The 15,416-nt window shown below is 50.0% G+C and overlaps 26 non-coding genes across 26 annotated transcripts; all 26 read left to right on the plus strand.

The window, feature by feature from the left end:
• The first annotated feature begins 330 nt into the window (after window positions 1-330).
• Trnat-cgu lies at window positions 331-402 on the plus strand. The gene has a single exon. It is a non-coding gene; the product is annotated as a tRNA-Thr (tRNA).
• A 333-nt stretch (window positions 403-735) lies between these two features.
• Trnan-guu lies at window positions 736-809 on the plus strand. The gene has a single exon. It is a non-coding gene; the product is annotated as a tRNA-Asn (tRNA).
• A 689-nt stretch (window positions 810-1,498) lies between these two features.
• Window positions 1,499-1,570, plus strand: Trnat-cgu. Its single transcript has one exon. It is a non-coding gene; the product is annotated as a tRNA-Thr (tRNA).
• A 333-nt stretch (window positions 1,571-1,903) lies between these two features.
• Trnan-guu lies at window positions 1,904-1,977 on the plus strand. The gene has a single exon. It is a non-coding gene; the product is annotated as a tRNA-Asn (tRNA).
• Window positions 1,978-2,666: 689 nt separating this feature from the next.
• On the plus strand, window positions 2,667-2,738 carry Trnat-cgu. Its single transcript has one exon. It is a non-coding gene; the product is annotated as a tRNA-Thr (tRNA).
• A 333-nt stretch (window positions 2,739-3,071) lies between these two features.
• On the plus strand, window positions 3,072-3,145 carry Trnan-guu. The gene has a single exon. It is a non-coding gene; the product is annotated as a tRNA-Asn (tRNA).
• Window positions 3,146-3,834: 689 nt separating this feature from the next.
• Trnat-cgu lies at window positions 3,835-3,906 on the plus strand. The gene has a single exon. It is a non-coding gene; the product is annotated as a tRNA-Thr (tRNA).
• Window positions 3,907-4,239: 333 nt separating this feature from the next.
• Window positions 4,240-4,313, plus strand: Trnan-guu. Its single transcript has one exon. It is a non-coding gene; the product is annotated as a tRNA-Asn (tRNA).
• Window positions 4,314-5,002: 689 nt separating this feature from the next.
• Trnat-cgu lies at window positions 5,003-5,074 on the plus strand. The gene has a single exon. It is a non-coding gene; the product is annotated as a tRNA-Thr (tRNA).
• A 333-nt stretch (window positions 5,075-5,407) lies between these two features.
• Window positions 5,408-5,481, plus strand: Trnan-guu. Its single transcript has one exon. It is a non-coding gene; the product is annotated as a tRNA-Asn (tRNA).
• A 689-nt stretch (window positions 5,482-6,170) lies between these two features.
• Trnat-cgu lies at window positions 6,171-6,242 on the plus strand. Its single transcript has one exon. It is a non-coding gene; the product is annotated as a tRNA-Thr (tRNA).
• A 333-nt stretch (window positions 6,243-6,575) lies between these two features.
• Window positions 6,576-6,649, plus strand: Trnan-guu. Its single transcript has one exon. It is a non-coding gene; the product is annotated as a tRNA-Asn (tRNA).
• A 689-nt stretch (window positions 6,650-7,338) lies between these two features.
• On the plus strand, window positions 7,339-7,410 carry Trnat-cgu. Its single transcript has one exon. It is a non-coding gene; the product is annotated as a tRNA-Thr (tRNA).
• A 333-nt stretch (window positions 7,411-7,743) lies between these two features.
• Window positions 7,744-7,817, plus strand: Trnan-guu. The gene has a single exon. It is a non-coding gene; the product is annotated as a tRNA-Asn (tRNA).
• A 689-nt stretch (window positions 7,818-8,506) lies between these two features.
• Trnat-cgu lies at window positions 8,507-8,578 on the plus strand. Its single transcript has one exon. It is a non-coding gene; the product is annotated as a tRNA-Thr (tRNA).
• Window positions 8,579-8,911: 333 nt separating this feature from the next.
• Window positions 8,912-8,985, plus strand: Trnan-guu. The gene has a single exon. It is a non-coding gene; the product is annotated as a tRNA-Asn (tRNA).
• Window positions 8,986-9,674: 689 nt separating this feature from the next.
• On the plus strand, window positions 9,675-9,746 carry Trnat-cgu. Its single transcript has one exon. It is a non-coding gene; the product is annotated as a tRNA-Thr (tRNA).
• Window positions 9,747-10,079: 333 nt separating this feature from the next.
• On the plus strand, window positions 10,080-10,153 carry Trnan-guu. Its single transcript has one exon. It is a non-coding gene; the product is annotated as a tRNA-Asn (tRNA).
• A 689-nt stretch (window positions 10,154-10,842) lies between these two features.
• Trnat-cgu lies at window positions 10,843-10,914 on the plus strand. The gene has a single exon. It is a non-coding gene; the product is annotated as a tRNA-Thr (tRNA).
• Window positions 10,915-11,247: 333 nt separating this feature from the next.
• On the plus strand, window positions 11,248-11,321 carry Trnan-guu. The gene has a single exon. It is a non-coding gene; the product is annotated as a tRNA-Asn (tRNA).
• Window positions 11,322-12,010: 689 nt separating this feature from the next.
• Window positions 12,011-12,082, plus strand: Trnat-cgu. Its single transcript has one exon. It is a non-coding gene; the product is annotated as a tRNA-Thr (tRNA).
• Window positions 12,083-12,415: 333 nt separating this feature from the next.
• Trnan-guu lies at window positions 12,416-12,489 on the plus strand. Its single transcript has one exon. It is a non-coding gene; the product is annotated as a tRNA-Asn (tRNA).
• Window positions 12,490-13,178: 689 nt separating this feature from the next.
• Trnat-cgu lies at window positions 13,179-13,250 on the plus strand. Its single transcript has one exon. It is a non-coding gene; the product is annotated as a tRNA-Thr (tRNA).
• A 333-nt stretch (window positions 13,251-13,583) lies between these two features.
• Window positions 13,584-13,657, plus strand: Trnan-guu. The gene has a single exon. It is a non-coding gene; the product is annotated as a tRNA-Asn (tRNA).
• Window positions 13,658-14,346: 689 nt separating this feature from the next.
• Window positions 14,347-14,418, plus strand: Trnat-cgu. The gene has a single exon. It is a non-coding gene; the product is annotated as a tRNA-Thr (tRNA).
• Window positions 14,419-14,751: 333 nt separating this feature from the next.
• On the plus strand, window positions 14,752-14,825 carry Trnan-guu. Its single transcript has one exon. It is a non-coding gene; the product is annotated as a tRNA-Asn (tRNA).
• The last annotated feature ends 591 nt before the right edge of the window (window positions 14,826-15,416 follow it).

Here is a 15,416-nt window from a genome sequence, read left to right on the forward strand (position 1 = left end):
TCGCCTTACATGAAGCCCCATGGGCAACGCCAGTGCCACTGTGGACAACAGCGCACTGTAGCCAGAGAGAGGAGCCGAAAGGCGCATTTCGCAGTCGAGCCACGCTATCCCACAAGCTGTGCACTAGGTCAGGATTGTGCAGACCGCTAACTTTTGGTGGGCCGACGCTCGTCGTCGATCGTAAGGGCGAAACATTCAAGAGATTTGGAAAACGGCAATGTGGACACCCCCAGCAGCAGCTGTGTGCCAAATCCGATATCTGGTCGAGGGCTGCAAGATTCAGTATGATGAAGTAACAATTTGGGGATAGCTCACAAACGCTAAGCTGCCGCCTTCTTAGCTCAGTGGTAGAGCACTGGTCTCGTAAACCAGGGGTCGTGAGTTCGAACCTCACAGAAGGCATTCATTATTTAAACCTTCCTGCAAGGAGCGGAGCTATCTCGAGCAGCATCTAACACATGGCAGTACACTGAATGAAAGGGATGTTCTACAACCTATGACAAGTATTCTACTGGCCTCAGAGGTTTTCTGAATGCATAGGCAGAACATTGGTTTGTATGCATTTTGTAGTATAATGTCATGCTTGGCGATGTCATTCGTTTACGAGCCTCGCTACAGTGTGCATGCACGTTATCCATGTGAAGAGGCGTAAGCAAATGCTACCATTCTGCGAGATTCCTGCAGAAGGTATACGAATTGCGTTGATATACAGAGCACAAGGGAGCTAAAGTCAAGGCCTCCGTGGCGCAATCGGCTAGCGCGTTCGGCTGTTAACCGAAAGGTTGGTGGTTCGAGCCCACCCGGGGGCGAAATCGTTTTAACCGGCACCGAGGTGAGGACATACGTCAACTTTGTTAGAGATACACAGCTAGTGTGACAATTTGGCTGCGTTTGAGTGATGCCACAGAGCCTTATACACATTCAGCCAAGTGACACTGTAGGTAAAAACATGGCCCTACACAGACGTTCTGCTGTTTTCCTTTTTATTCGTCATGTGTGACACTGCAGTAGAGGGACGCCCGCTACAAAAGACGTATTCTTTACATTCAATTTCAGCATATACGTCGCGAGTGCCATATGACAGGGCCTGTCTCTCGATGTCGATTTGTATTTGGTGTGTCTTAAGTGTCGGTCTGCAGTAGGCCGCTGTTGGCCGAGCGACGTGCAGTCGCCTTACATGAAGCCCCATGGGCAACGCCAGTGCCACTGTGGACAACAGCGCACTGTAGCCAGAGAGAGGAGCCGAAAGGCGCATTTCGCAGTCGAGCCACGCTATCCCACAAGCTGTGCACTAGGTCAGGATTGTGCAGACCGCTAACTTTTGGTGGGCCGACGCTCGTCGTCGATCGTAAGGGCGAAACATTCAAGAGATTTGGAAAACGGCAATGTGGACACCCCCAGCAGCAGCTGTGTGCCAAATCCGATATCTGGTCGAGGGCTGCAAGATTCAGTATGATGAAGTAACAATTTGGGGATAGCTCACAAACGCTAAGCTGCCGCCTTCTTAGCTCAGTGGTAGAGCACTGGTCTCGTAAACCAGGGGTCGTGAGTTCGAACCTCACAGAAGGCATTCATTATTTAAACCTTCCTGCAAGGAGCGGAGCTATCTCGAGCAGCATCTAACACATGGCAGTACACTGAATGAAAGGGATGTTCTACAACCTATGACAAGTATTCTACTGGCCTCAGAGGTTTTCTGAATGCATAGGCAGAACATTGGTTTGTATGCATTTTGTAGTATAATGTCATGCTTGGCGATGTCATTCGTTTACGAGCCTCGCTACAGTGTGCATGCACGTTATCCATGTGAAGAGGCGTAAGCAAATGCTACCATTCTGCGAGATTCCTGCAGAAGGTATACGAATTGCGTTGATATACAGAGCACAAGGGAGCTAAAGTCAAGGCCTCCGTGGCGCAATCGGCTAGCGCGTTCGGCTGTTAACCGAAAGGTTGGTGGTTCGAGCCCACCCGGGGGCGAAATCGTTTTAACCGGCACCGAGGTGAGGACATACGTCAACTTTGTTAGAGATACACAACTAGTGTGACAATTTGGCTGCGTTTGAGTGATGCCACAGAGCCTTATACACATTCAGCCAAGTGACACTGTAGGTAAAAACATGGCCCTACACAGACGTTCTGATGTTTTCCTTTTTATTCGTCATGTGTGACACTGCAGTAGAGGGACGCCCGCTACAAAAGACGTATTCTTTACATTCAATTTCAGCATATACGTCGCGAGTGCCATATGACAGGGCCTGTCTCTCGATGTCGATTTGTATTTGGTGTGTCTTAAGTGTCGGTCTGCAGTAGGCCGCTGTTGGCCGAGCGACGTGCAGTCGCCTTACATGAAGCCCCATGGGCAACGCCAGTGCCACTGTGGACAACAGCGCACTGTAGCCAGAGAGAGGAGCCGAAAGGCGCATTTCGCAGTCGAGCCACGCTATCCCACAAGCTGTGCACTAGGTCAGGATTGTGCAGACCGCTAACTTTTGGTGGGCCGACGCTCGTCGTCGATCGTAAGGGCGAAACATTCAAGAGATTTGGAAAACGGCAATGTGGACACCCCCAGCAGCAGCTGTGTGCCAAATCCGATATCTGGTCGAGGGCTGCAAGATTCAGTATGATGAAGTAACAATTTGGGGATAGCTCACAAACGCTAAGCTGCCGCCTTCTTAGCTCAGTGGTAGAGCACTGGTCTCGTAAACCAGGGGTCGTGAGTTCGAACCTCACAGAAGGCATTCATTATTTAAACCTTCCTGCAAGGAGCGGAGCTATCTCGAGCAGCATCTAACACATGGCAGTACACTGAATGAAAGGGATGTTCTACAACCTATGACAAGTATTCTACTGGCCTCAGAGGTTTTCTGAATGCATAGGCAGAACATTGGTTTGTATGCATTTTGTAGTATAATGTCATGCTTGGCGATGTCATTCGTTTACGAGCCTCGCTACAGTGTGCATGCACGTTATCCATGTGAAGAGGCGTAAGCAAATGCTACCATTCTGCGAGATTCCTGCAGAAGGTATACGAATTGCGTTGATATACAGAGCACAAGGGAGCTAAAGTCAAGGCCTCCGTGGCGCAATCGGCTAGCGCGTTCGGCTGTTAACCGAAAGGTTGGTGGTTCGAGCCCACCCGGGGGCGAAATCGTTTTAACCGGCACCGAGGTGAGGACATACGTCAACTTTGTTAGAGATACACAGCTAGTGTGACAATTTGGCTGCGTTTGAGTGATGCCACAGAGCCTTATACACATTCAGCCAAGTGACACTGTAGGTAAAAACATGGCCCTACACAGACGTTCTGCTGTTTTCCTTTTTATTCGTCATGTGTGACACTGCAGTAGAGGGACGCCCGCTACAAAAGACGTATTCTTTACATTCAATTTCAGCATATACGTCGCGAGTGCCATATGACAGGGCCTGTCTCTCGATGTCGATTTGTATTTGGTGTGTCTTAAGTGTCGGTCTGCAGTAGGCCGCTGTTGGCCGAGCGACGTGCAGTCGCCTTACATGAAGCCCCATGGGCAACGCCAGTGCCACTGTGGACAACAGCGCACTGTAGCCAGAGAGAGGAGCCGAAAGGCGCATTTCGCAGTCGAGCCACGCTATCCCACAAGCTGTGCACTAGGTCAGGATTGTGCAGACCGCTAACTTTTGGTGGGCCGACGCTCGTCGTCGATCGTAAGGGCGAAACATTCAAGAGATTTGGAAAACGGCAATGTGGACACCCCCAGCAGCAGCTGTGTGCCAAATCCGATATCTGGTCGAGGGCTGCAAGATTCAGTATGATGAAGTAACAATTTGGGGATAGCTCACAAACGCTAAGCTGCCGCCTTCTTAGCTCAGTGGTAGAGCACTGGTCTCGTAAACCAGGGGTCGTGAGTTCGAACCTCACAGAAGGCATTCATTATTTAAACCTTCCTGCAAGGAGCGGAGCTATCTCGAGCAGCATCTAACACATGGCAGTACACTGAATGAAAGGGATGTTCTACAACCTATGACAAGTATTCTACTGGCCTCAGAGGTTTTCTGAATGCATAGGCAGAACATTGGTTTGTATGCATTTTGTAGTATAATGTCATGCTTGGCGATGTCATTCGTTTACGAGCCTCGCTACAGTGTGCATGCACGTTATCCATGTGAAGAGGCGTAAGCAAATGCTACCATTCTGCGAGATTCCTGCAGAAGGTATACGAATTGCGTTGATATACAGAGCACAAGGGAGCTAAAGTCAAGGCCTCCGTGGCGCAATCGGCTAGCGCGTTCGGCTGTTAACCGAAAGGTTGGTGGTTCGAGCCCACCCGGGGGCGAAATCGTTTTAACCGGCACCGAGGTGAGGACATACGTCAACTTTGTTAGAGATACACAGCTAGTGTGACAATTTGGCTGCGTTTGAGTGATGCCACAGAGCCTTATACACATTCAGCCAAGTGACACTGTAGGTAAAAACATGGCCCTACACAGACGTTCTGCTGTTTTCCTTTTTATTCGTCATGTGTGACACTGCAGTAGAGGGACGCCCGCTACAAAAGACGTATTCTTTACATTCAATTTCAGCATATACGTCGCGAGTGCCATATGACAGGGCCTGTCTCTCGATGTCGATTTGTATTTGGTGTGTCTTAAGTGTCGGTCTGCAGTAGGCCGCTGTTGGCCGAGCGACGTGCAGTCGCCTTACATGAAGCCCCATGGGCAACGCCAGTGCCACTGTGGACAACAGCGCACTGTAGCCAGAGAGAGGAGCCGAAAGGCGCATTTCGCAGTCGAGCCACGCTATCCCACAAGCTGTGCACTAGGTCAGGATTGTGCAGACCGCTAACTTTTGGTGGGCCGACGCTCGTCGTCGATCGTAAGGGCGAAACATTCAAGAGATTTGGAAAACGGCAATGTGGACACCCCCAGCAGCAGCTGTGTGCCAAATCCGATATCTGGTCGAGGGCTGCAAGATTCAGTATGATGAAGTAACAATTTGGGGATAGCTCACAAACGCTAAGCTGCCGCCTTCTTAGCTCAGTGGTAGAGCACTGGTCTCGTAAACCAGGGGTCGTGAGTTCGAACCTCACAGAAGGCATTCATTTTTTAAACCTTCCTGCAAGGAGCGGAGCTATCTCGAGCAGCATCTAACACATGGCAGTACACTGAATGAAAGGGATGTTCTACAACCTATGACAAGTATTCTACTGGCCTCAGAGGTTTTCTGAATGCATAGGCAGAACATTGGTTTGTATGCATTTTGTAGTATAATGTCATGCTTGGCGATGTCATTCGTTTACGAGCCTCGCTACTGTGTGCATGCACGTTATCCATGTGAAGAGGCGTAAGCAAATGCTACCATTCTGCGAGATTCCTGCAGAAGGTATACGAATTGCGTTGATATACAGAGCACAAGGGAGCTAAAGTCAAGGCCTCCGTGGCGCAATCGGCTAGCGCGTTCGGCTGTTAACCGAAAGGTTGGTGGTTCGAGCCCACCCGGGGGCGAAATCGTTTTAACCGGCACCGAGGTGAGGACATACGTCAACTTTGTTAGAGATACACAGCTAGTGTGACAATTTGGCTGCGTTTGAGTGATGCCACAGAGCCTTATACACATTCAGCCAAGTGACACTGTAGGTAAAAACATGGCCCTACACAGACGTTCTGCTGTTTTCCTTTTTATTCGTCATGTGTGACACTGCAGTAGAGGGACGCCCGCTACAAAAGACGTATTCTTTACATTCAATTTCAGCATATACGTCGCGAGTGCCATATGACAGGGCCTGTCTCTCGATGTCGATTTGTATTTGGTGTGTCTTAAGTGTCGGTCTGCAGTAGGCCGCTGTTGGCCGAGCGACGTGCAGTCGCCTTACATGAAGCCCCATGGGCAACGCCAGTGCCACTGTGGACAACAGCGCACTGTAGCCAGAGAGAGGAGCCGAAAGGCGCATTTCGCAGTCGAGCCACGCTATCCCACAAGCTGTGCACTAGGTCAGGATTGTGCAGACCGCTAACTTTTGGTGGGCCGACGCTCGTCGTCGATCGTAAGGGCGAAACATTCAAGAGATTTGGAAAACGGCAATGTGGACACCCCCAGCAGCAGCTGTGTGCCAAATCCGATATCTGGTCGAGGGCTGCAAGATTCAGTATGATGAAGTAACAATTTGGGGATAGCTCACAAACGCTAAGCTGCCGCCTTCTTAGCTCAGTGGTAGAGCACTGGTCTCGTAAACCAGGGGTCGTGAGTTCGAACCTCACAGAAGGCATTCATTATTTAAACCTTCCTGCAAGGAGCGGAGCTATCTCGAGCAGCATCTAACACATGGCAGTACACTGAATGAAAGGGATGTTCTACAACCTATGACAAGTATTCTACTGGCCTCAGAGGTTTTCTGAATGCATAGGCAGAACATTGGTTTGTATGCATTTTGTAGTATAATGTCATGCTTGGCGATGTCATTCGTTTACGAGCCTCGCTACAGTGTGCATGCACGTTATCCAAGTGAAGAGGCGTAAGCAAATGCTACCATTCTGCGAGATTCCTGCAGAAGGTATACGAATTGCGTTGATATACAGAGCACAAGGGAGCTAAAGTCAAGGCCTCCGTGGCGCAATCGGCTAGCGCGTTCGGCTGTTAACCGAAAGGTTGGTGGTTCGAGCCCACCCGGGGGCGAAATCGTTTTAACCGGCACCGAGGTGAGGACATACGTCAACTTTGTTAGAGATACACAGCTAGTGTGACAATTTGGCTGCGTTTGAGTGATGCCACAGAGCCTTATACACATTCAGCCAAGTGACACTGTAGGTAAAAACATGGCCCTACACAGACGTTCTGATGTTTTCCTTTTTATTCGTCATGTGTGACACTGCAGTAGAGGGACGCCCGCTACAAAAGACGTATTCTTTACATTCAATTTCAGCATATACGTCGCGAGTGCCATATGACAGGGCCTGTCTCTCGATGTCGATTTGTATTTGGTGTGTCTTAAGTGTCGGTCTGCAGTAGGCCGCTGTTGGCCGAGCGACGTGCAGTCGCCTTACATGAAGCCCCATGGGCAACGCCAGTGCCACTGTGGACAACAGCGCACTGTAGCCAGAGAGAGGAGCCGAAAGGCGCATTTCGCAGTCGAGCCACGCTATCCCACAAGCTGTGCACTAGGTCAGGATTGTGCAGACCGCTAACTTTTGGTGGGCCGACGCTCGTCGTCGATCGTAAGGGCGAAACATTCAAGAGATTTGGAAAACGGCAATGTGGACACCCCCAGCAGCAGCTGTGTGCCAAATCCGATATCTGGTCGAGGGCTGCAAGATTCAGTATGATGAAGTAACAATTTGGGGATAGCTCACAAACGCTAAGCTGCCGCCTTCTTAGCTCAGTGGTAGAGCACTGGTCTCGTAAACCAGGGGTCGTGAGTTCGAACCTCACAGAAGGCATTCATTATTTAAACCTTCCTGCAAGGAGCGGAGCTATCTCGAGCAGCATCTAACACATGGCAGTACACTGAATGAAAGGGATGTTCTACAACCTATGACAAGTATTCTACTGGCCTCAGAGGTTTTCTGAATGCATAGGCAGAACATTGGTTTGTATGCATTTTGTAGTATAATGTCATGCTTGGCGATGTCATTCGTTTACGAGCCTCGCTACAGTGTGCATGCACGTTATCCATGTGAAGAGGCGTAAGCAAATGCTACCATTCTGCGAGATTCCTGCAGAAGGTATACGAATTGCGTTGATATACAGAGCACAAGGGAGCTAAAGTCAAGGCCTCCGTGGCGCAATCGGCTAGCGCGTTCGGCTGTTAACCGAAAGGTTGGTGGTTCGAGCCCACCCGGGGGCGAAATCGTTTTAACCGGCACCGAGGTGAGGACATACGTCAACTTTGTTAGAGATACACAGCTAGTGTGACAATTTGGCTGCGTTTGAGTGATGCCACAGAGCCTTATACACATTCAGCCAAGTGACACTGTAGGTAAAAACATGGCCCTACACAGACGTTCTGATGTTTTCCTTTTTATTCGTCATGTGTGACACTGCAGTAGAGGGACGCCCGCTACAAAAGACGTATTCTTTACATTCAATTTCAGCATATACGTCGCGAGTGCCATATGACAGGGCCTGTCTCTCGATGTCGATTTGTATTTGGTGTGTCTTAAGTGTCGGTCTGCAGTAGGCCGCTGTTGGCCGAGCGACGTGCAGTCGCCTTACATGAAGCCCCATGGGCAACGCCAGTGCCACTGTGGACAACAGCGCACTGTAGCCAGAGAGAGGAGCCGAAAGGCGCATTTCGCAGTCGAGCCACGCTATCCCACAAGCTGTGCACTAGGTCAGGATTGTGCAGACCGCTAACTTTTGGTGGGCCGACGCTCGTCGTCGATCGTAAGGGCGAAACATTCAAGAGATTTGGAAAACGGCAATGTGGACACCCCCAGCAGCAGCTGTGTGCCAAATCCGATATCTGGTCGAGGGCTGCAAGATTCAGTATGATGAAGTAACAATTTGGGGATAGCTCACAAACGCTAAGCTGCCGCCTTCTTAGCTCAGTGGTAGAGCACTGGTCTCGTAAACCAGGGGTCGTGAGTTCGAACCTCACAGAAGGCATTCATTATTTAAACCTTCCTGCAAGGAGCGGAGCTATCTCGAGCAGCATCTAACACATGGCAGTACACTGAATGAAAGGGATGTTCTACAACCTATGACAAGTATTCTACTGGCCTCAGAGGTTTTCTGAATGCATAGGCAGAACATTGGTTTGTATGCATTTTGTAGTATAATGTCATGCTTGGCGATGTCATTCGTTTACGAGCCTCGCTACAGTGTGCATGCACGTTATCCATGTGAAGAGGCGTAAGCAAATGCTACCATTCTGCGAGATTCCTGCAGAAGGTATACGAATTGCGTTGATATACAGAGCACAAGGGAGCTAAAGTCAAGGCCTCCGTGGCGCAATCGGCTAGCGCGTTCGGCTGTTAACCGAAAGGTTGGTGGTTCGAGCCCACCCGGGGGCGAAATCGTTTTAACCGGCACCGAGGTGAGGACATACGTCAACTTTGTTAGAGATACACAGCTAGTGTGACAATTTGGCTGCGTTTGAGTGATGCCACAGAGCCTTATACACATTCAGCCAAGTGACACTGTAGGTAAAAACATGGCCCTACACAGACGTTCTGCTGTTTTCCTTTTTATTCGTCATGTGTGACACTGCAGTAGAGGGACGCCCGCTACAAAAGACGTATTCTTTACATTCAATTTCAGCATATACGTCGCGAGTGCCATATGACAGGGCCTGTCTCTCGATGTCGATTTGTATTTGGTGTGTCTTAAGTGTCGGTCTGCAGTAGGCCGCTGTTGGCCGAGCGACGTGCAGTCGCCTTACATGAAGCCCCATGGGCAACGCCAGTGCCACTGTGGACAACAGCGCACTGTAGCCAGAGAGAGGAGCCGAAAGGCGCATTTCGCAGTCGAGCCACGCTATCCCACAAGCTGTGCACTAGGTCAGGATTGTGCAGACCGCTAACTTTTGGTGGGCCGACGCTCGTCGTCGATCGTAAGGGCGAAACATTCAAGAGATTTGGAAAACGGCAATGTGGACACCCCCAGCAGCAGCTGTGTGCCAAATCCGATATCTGGTCGAGGGCTGCAAGATTCAGTATGATGAAGTAACAATTTGGGGATAGCTCACAAACGCTAAGCTGCCGCCTTCTTAGCTCAGTGGTAGAGCACTGGTCTCGTAAACCAGGGGTCGTGAGTTCGAACCTCACAGAAGGCATTCATTATTTAAACCTTCCTGCAAGGAGCGGAGCTATCTCGAGCAGCATCTAACACATGGCAGTACACTGAATGAAAGGGATGTTCTACAACCTATGACAAGTATTCTACTGGCCTCAGAGGTTTTCTGAATGCATAGGCAGAACATTGGTTTGTATGCATTTTGTAGTATAATGTCATGCTTGGCGATGTCATTCGTTTACGAGCCTCGCTACAGTGTGCATGCACGTTATCCATGTGAAGAGGCGTAAGCAAATGCTACCATTCTGCGAGATTCCTGCAGAAGGTATACGAATTGCGTTGATATACAGAGCACAAGGGAGCTAAAGTCAAGGCCTCCGTGGCGCAATCGGCTAGCGCGTTCGGCTGTTAACCGAAAGGTTGGTGGTTCGAGCCCACCCGGGGGCGAAATCGTTTTAACCGGCACCGAGGTGAGGACATACGTCAACTTTGTTAGAGATACACAGCTAGTGTGACAATTTGGCTGCGTTTGAGTGATGCCACAGAGCCTTATACACATTCAGCCAAGTGACACTGTAGGTAAAAACATGGCCCTACACAGACGTTCTGCTGTTTTCCTTTTTATTCGTCATGTGTGACACTGCAGTAGAGGGACGCCCGCTACAAAAGACGTATTCTTTACATTCAATTTCAGCATATACGTCGCGAGTGCCATATGACAGGGCCTGTCTCTCGATGTCGATTTGTATTTGGTGTGTCTTAAGTGTCGGTCTGCAGTAGGCCGCTGTTGGCCGAGCGACGTGCAGTCGCCTTACATGAAGCCCCATGGGCAACGCCAGTGCCACTGTGGACAACAGCGCACTGTAGCCAGAGAGAGGAGCCGAAAGGCGCATTTCGCAGTCGAGCCACGCTATCCCACAAGCTGTGCACTAGGTCAGGATTGTGCAGACCGCTAACTTTTGGTGGGCCGACGCTCGTCGTCGATCGTAAGGGCGAAACATTCAAGAGATTTGGAAAACGGCAATGTGGACACCCCCAGCAGCAGCTGTGTGCCAAATCCGATATCTGGTCGAGGGCTGCAAGATTCAGTATGATGAAGTAACAATTTGGGGATAGCTCACAAACGCTAAGCTGCCGCCTTCTTAGCTCAGTGGTAGAGCACTGGTCTCGTAAACCAGGGGTCGTGAGTTCGAACCTCACAGAAGGCATTCATTATTTAAACCTTCCTGCAAGGAGCGGAGCTATCTCGAGCAGCATCTAACACATGGCAGTACACTGAATGAAAGGGATGTTCTACAACCTATGACAAGTATTCTACTGGCCTCAGAGGTTTTCTGAATGCATAGGCAGAACATTGGTTTGTATGCATTTTGTAGTATAATGTCATGCTTGGCGATGTCATTCGTTTACGAGCCTCGCTACAGTGTGCATGCACGTTATCCATGTGAAGAGGCGTAAGCAAATGCTACCATTCTGCGAGATTCCTGCAGAAGGTATACGAATTGCGTTGATATACAGACCACAAGGGAGCTAAAGTCGAGGCCTCCGTGGCGCAATCGGCTAGCGCGTTCGGCTGTTAACCGAAAGGTTGGTGGTTCGAGCCCACCCGGGGGCGAAATCGTTTTAACCGGCACCGAGGTGAGGACATACGTCAACTTTGTTAGAGATACACAGCTAGTGTGACAATTTGGCTGCGTTTGAGTGACGCCACAGAGCCTTATACACATTCAGCCAAGTGACACTGTAGGTAAAAACATGGCCCTACACAGACGTTCTGCTGTTTTCCTTTTTATTCGTCATGTGTGACACTGCAGTAGAGGGACGCCCGCTACAAAAGACGTATTCTTTACATTCAATTTCAGCATATACGTCGCGAGTGCCATATGACAGGGCCTGTCTCTCGATGTCGATTTGTATTTGGTGTGTCTTAAGTGTCGGTCTGCAGTAGGCCGCTGTTGGCCGAGCGACGTGCAGTCGCCTTACATGAAGCCCCATGGGCAACGCCAGTGCCACTGTGGACAACAGCGCACTGTAGCCAGAGAGAGGAGCCGAAAGGCGCATTTCGCAGTCGAGCCACGCTATCCCACAAGCTGTGCACTAGGTCAGGATTGTGCAGACCGCTAACTTTTGGTGGGCCGACGCTCGTCGTCGATCGTAAGGGCGAAACATTCAAGAGATTTGGAAAACGGCAATGTGGACACCCCCAGCAGCAGCTGTGTGCCAAATCCGATATCTGGTCGAGGGCTGCAAGATTCAGTATGATGAAGTAACAATTTGGGGATAGCTCACAAACGCTAAGCTGCCGCCTTCTTAGCTCAGTGGTAGAGCACTGGTCTCGTAAACCAGGGGTCGTGAGTTCGAACCTCACAGAAGGCATTCATTATTTAAACCTTCCTGCAAGGAGCGGAGCTATCTCGAGCAGCATCTAACACATGGCAGTACACTGAATGAAAGGGATGTTCTACAACCTATGACAAGTATTCTACTGGCCTCAGAGGTTTTCTGAATGCATAGGCAGAACATTGGTTTGTATGCATTTTGTAGTATAATGTCATGCTTGGCGATGTCATTCGTTTACGAGCCTCGCTACAGTGTGCATGCACGTTATCCATGTGAAGAGGCGTAAGCAAATGCTACCATTCTGCGAGATTCCTGCAGAAGGTATACGAATTGCGTTGATATACAGAGCACAAGGGAGCTAAAGTCAAGGCCTCCGTGGCGCAATCGGCTAGCGCGTTCGGCTGTTAACCGAAAGGTTGGTGGTTCGAGCCCACCCGGGGGCGAAATCGTTTTAACCGGCACCGAGGTGAGGACATACGTCAACTTTGTTAGAGATACACAGCTAGTGTGACAATTTGGCTGCGTTTGAGTGATGCCACAGAGCCTTATACACATTCAGCCAAGTGACACTGTAGGTAAAAACATGGCCCTACACAGACGTTCTGCTGTTTTCCTTTTTATTCGTCATGTGTGACACTGCAGTAGAGGGACGCCCGCTACAAAAGACGTATTCTTTACATTCAATTTCAGCATATACGTCGCGAGTGCCATATGACAGGGCCTGTCTCTCGATGTCGATTTGTATTTGGTGTGTCTTAAGTGTCGGTCTGCAGTAGGCCGCTGTTGGCCGAGCGACGTGCAGTCGCCTTACATGAAGCCCCATGGGCAACGCCAGTGCCACTGTGGACAACAGCGCACTGTAGCCAGAGAGAGGAGCCGAAAGGCGCATTTCGCAGTCGAGCCACGCTATCCCACAAGCTGTGCACTAGGTCAGGATTGTGCAGACCGCTAACTTTTGGTGGGCCGACGCTCGTCGTCGATCGTAAGGGCGAAACATTCAAGAGATTTGGAAAACGGCAATGTGGACACCCCCAGCAGCAGCTGTGTGCCAAATCCGATATCTGGTCGAGGGCTGCAAGATTCAGTATGATGAAGTAACAATTTGGGGATAGCTCACAAACGCTAAGCTGCCGCCTTCTTAGCTCAGTGGTAGAGCACTGGTCTCGTAAACCAGGGGTCGTGAGTTCGAACCTCACAGAAGGCATTCATTATTTAAACCTTCCTGCAAGGAGCGGAGCTATCTCGAGCAGCATCTAACACATGGCAGTACACTGAATGAAAGGGATGTTCTACAACCTATGACAAGTATTCTACTGGCCTCAGAGGTTTTCTGAATGCATAGGCAGAACATTGGTTTGTATGCATTTTGTAGTATAATGTCATGCTTGGCGATGTCATTCGTTTACGAGCCTCGCTACAGTGTGCATGCACGTTATCCATGTGAAGAGGCGTAAGCAAATGCTACCATTCTGCGAGATTCCTGCAGAAGGTATACGAATTGCGTTGATATACAGAGCACAAGGGAGCTAAAGTCAAGGCCTCCGTGGCGCAATCGGCTAGCGCGTTCGGCTGTTAACCGAAAGGTTGGTGGTTCGAGCCCACCCGGGGGCGAAATCGTTTTAACCGGCACCGAGGTGAGGACATACGTCAACTTTGTTAGAGATACACAACTAGTGTGACAATTTGGCTGCGTTTGAGTGATGCCACAGAGCCTTATACACATTCAGCCAAGTGACACTGTAGGTAAAAACATGGCCCTACACAGACGTTCTGCTGTTTTCCTTTTTATTCGTCATGTGTGACACTGCAGTAGAGGGACGCCCGCTACAAAAGACGTATTCTTTACATTCAATTTCAGCATATACGTCGCGAGTGCCATATGACAGGGCCTGTCTCTCGATGTCGATTTGTATTTGGTGTGTCTTAAGTGTCGGTCTGCAGTAGGCCGCTGTTGGCCGAGCGACGTGCAGTCGCCTTACATGAAGCCCCATGGGCAACGCCAGTGCCACTGTGGACAACAGCGCACTGTAGCCAGAGAGAGGAGCCGAAAGGCGCATTTCGCAGTCGAGCCACGCTATCCCACAAGCTGTGCACTAGGTCAGGATTGTGCAGACCGCTAACTTTTGGTGGGCCGACGCTCGTCGTCGATCGTAAGGGCGAAACATTCAAGAGATTTGGAAAACGGCAATGTGGACACCCCCAGCAGCAGCTGTGTGCCAAATCCGATATCTGGTCGAGGGCTGCAAGATTCAGTATGATGAAGTAACAATTTGGGGATAGCTCACAAACGCTAAGCTGCCGCCTTCTTAGCTCAGTGGTAGAGCACTGGTCTCGTAAACCAGGGGTCGTGAGTTCGAACCTCACAGAAGGCATTCATTATTTAAACCTTCCTGCAAGGAGCGGAGCTATCTCGAGCAGCATCTAACACATGGCAGTACACTGAATGAAAGGGATGTTCTACAACCTATGACAAGTATTCTACTGGCCTCAGAGGTTTTCTGAATGCATAGGCAGAACATTGGTTTGTATGCATTTTGTAGTATAATGTCATGCTTGGCGATGTCATTCGTTTACGAGCCTCGCTACAGTGTGCATGCACGTTATCCATGTGAAGAGGCGTAAGCAAATGCTACCATTCTGCGAGATTCCTGCAGAAGGTATACGAATTGCGTTGATATACAGAGCACAAGGGAGCTAAAGTCAAGGCCTCCGTGGCGCAATCGGCTAGCGCGTTCGGCTGTTAACCGAAAGGTTGGTGGTTCGAGCCCACCCGGGGGCGAAATCGTTTTAACCGGCACCGAGGTGAGGACATACGTCAACTTTGTTAGAGATACACAGCTAGTGTGACAATTTGGCTGCGTTTGAGTGATGCCACAGAGCCTTATACACATTCAGCCAAGTGACACTGTAGGTAAAAACATGGCCCTACACAGACGTTCTGCTGTTTTCCTTTTTATTCGTCATGTGTGACACTGCAGTAGAGGGACGCCCGCTACAAAAGACGTATTCTTTACATTCAATTTCAGCATATACGTCGCGAGTGCCATATGACAGGGCCTGTCTCTCGATGTCGATTTGTATTTGGTGTGTCTTAAGTGTCGGTCTGCAGTAGGCCGCTGTTGGCCGAGCGACGTGCAGTCGCCTTACATGAAGCCCCATGGGCAACGCCAGTGCCACTGTGGACAACAGCGCACTGTAGCCAGAGAGAGGAGCCGAAAGGCGCATTTCGCAGTCGAGCCACGCTATCCCACAAGCTGTGCACTAGGTCAGGATTGTGCAGACCGCTAACTTTTGGTGGGCCGACGCTCGTCGTCGATCGTAAGGGCGAAACATTCAAGAGATTTGGAAAACGGCAATGTGGACACCCCCA

The sequence above is a fragment of the Schistocerca piceifrons genome, chromosome 5 (genome assembly GCF_021461385.2).
Source record: "Schistocerca piceifrons isolate TAMUIC-IGC-003096 chromosome 5, iqSchPice1.1, whole genome shotgun sequence".
NCBI lineage: Eukaryota > Metazoa > Arthropoda > Insecta > Orthoptera > Acrididae > Schistocerca > Schistocerca piceifrons.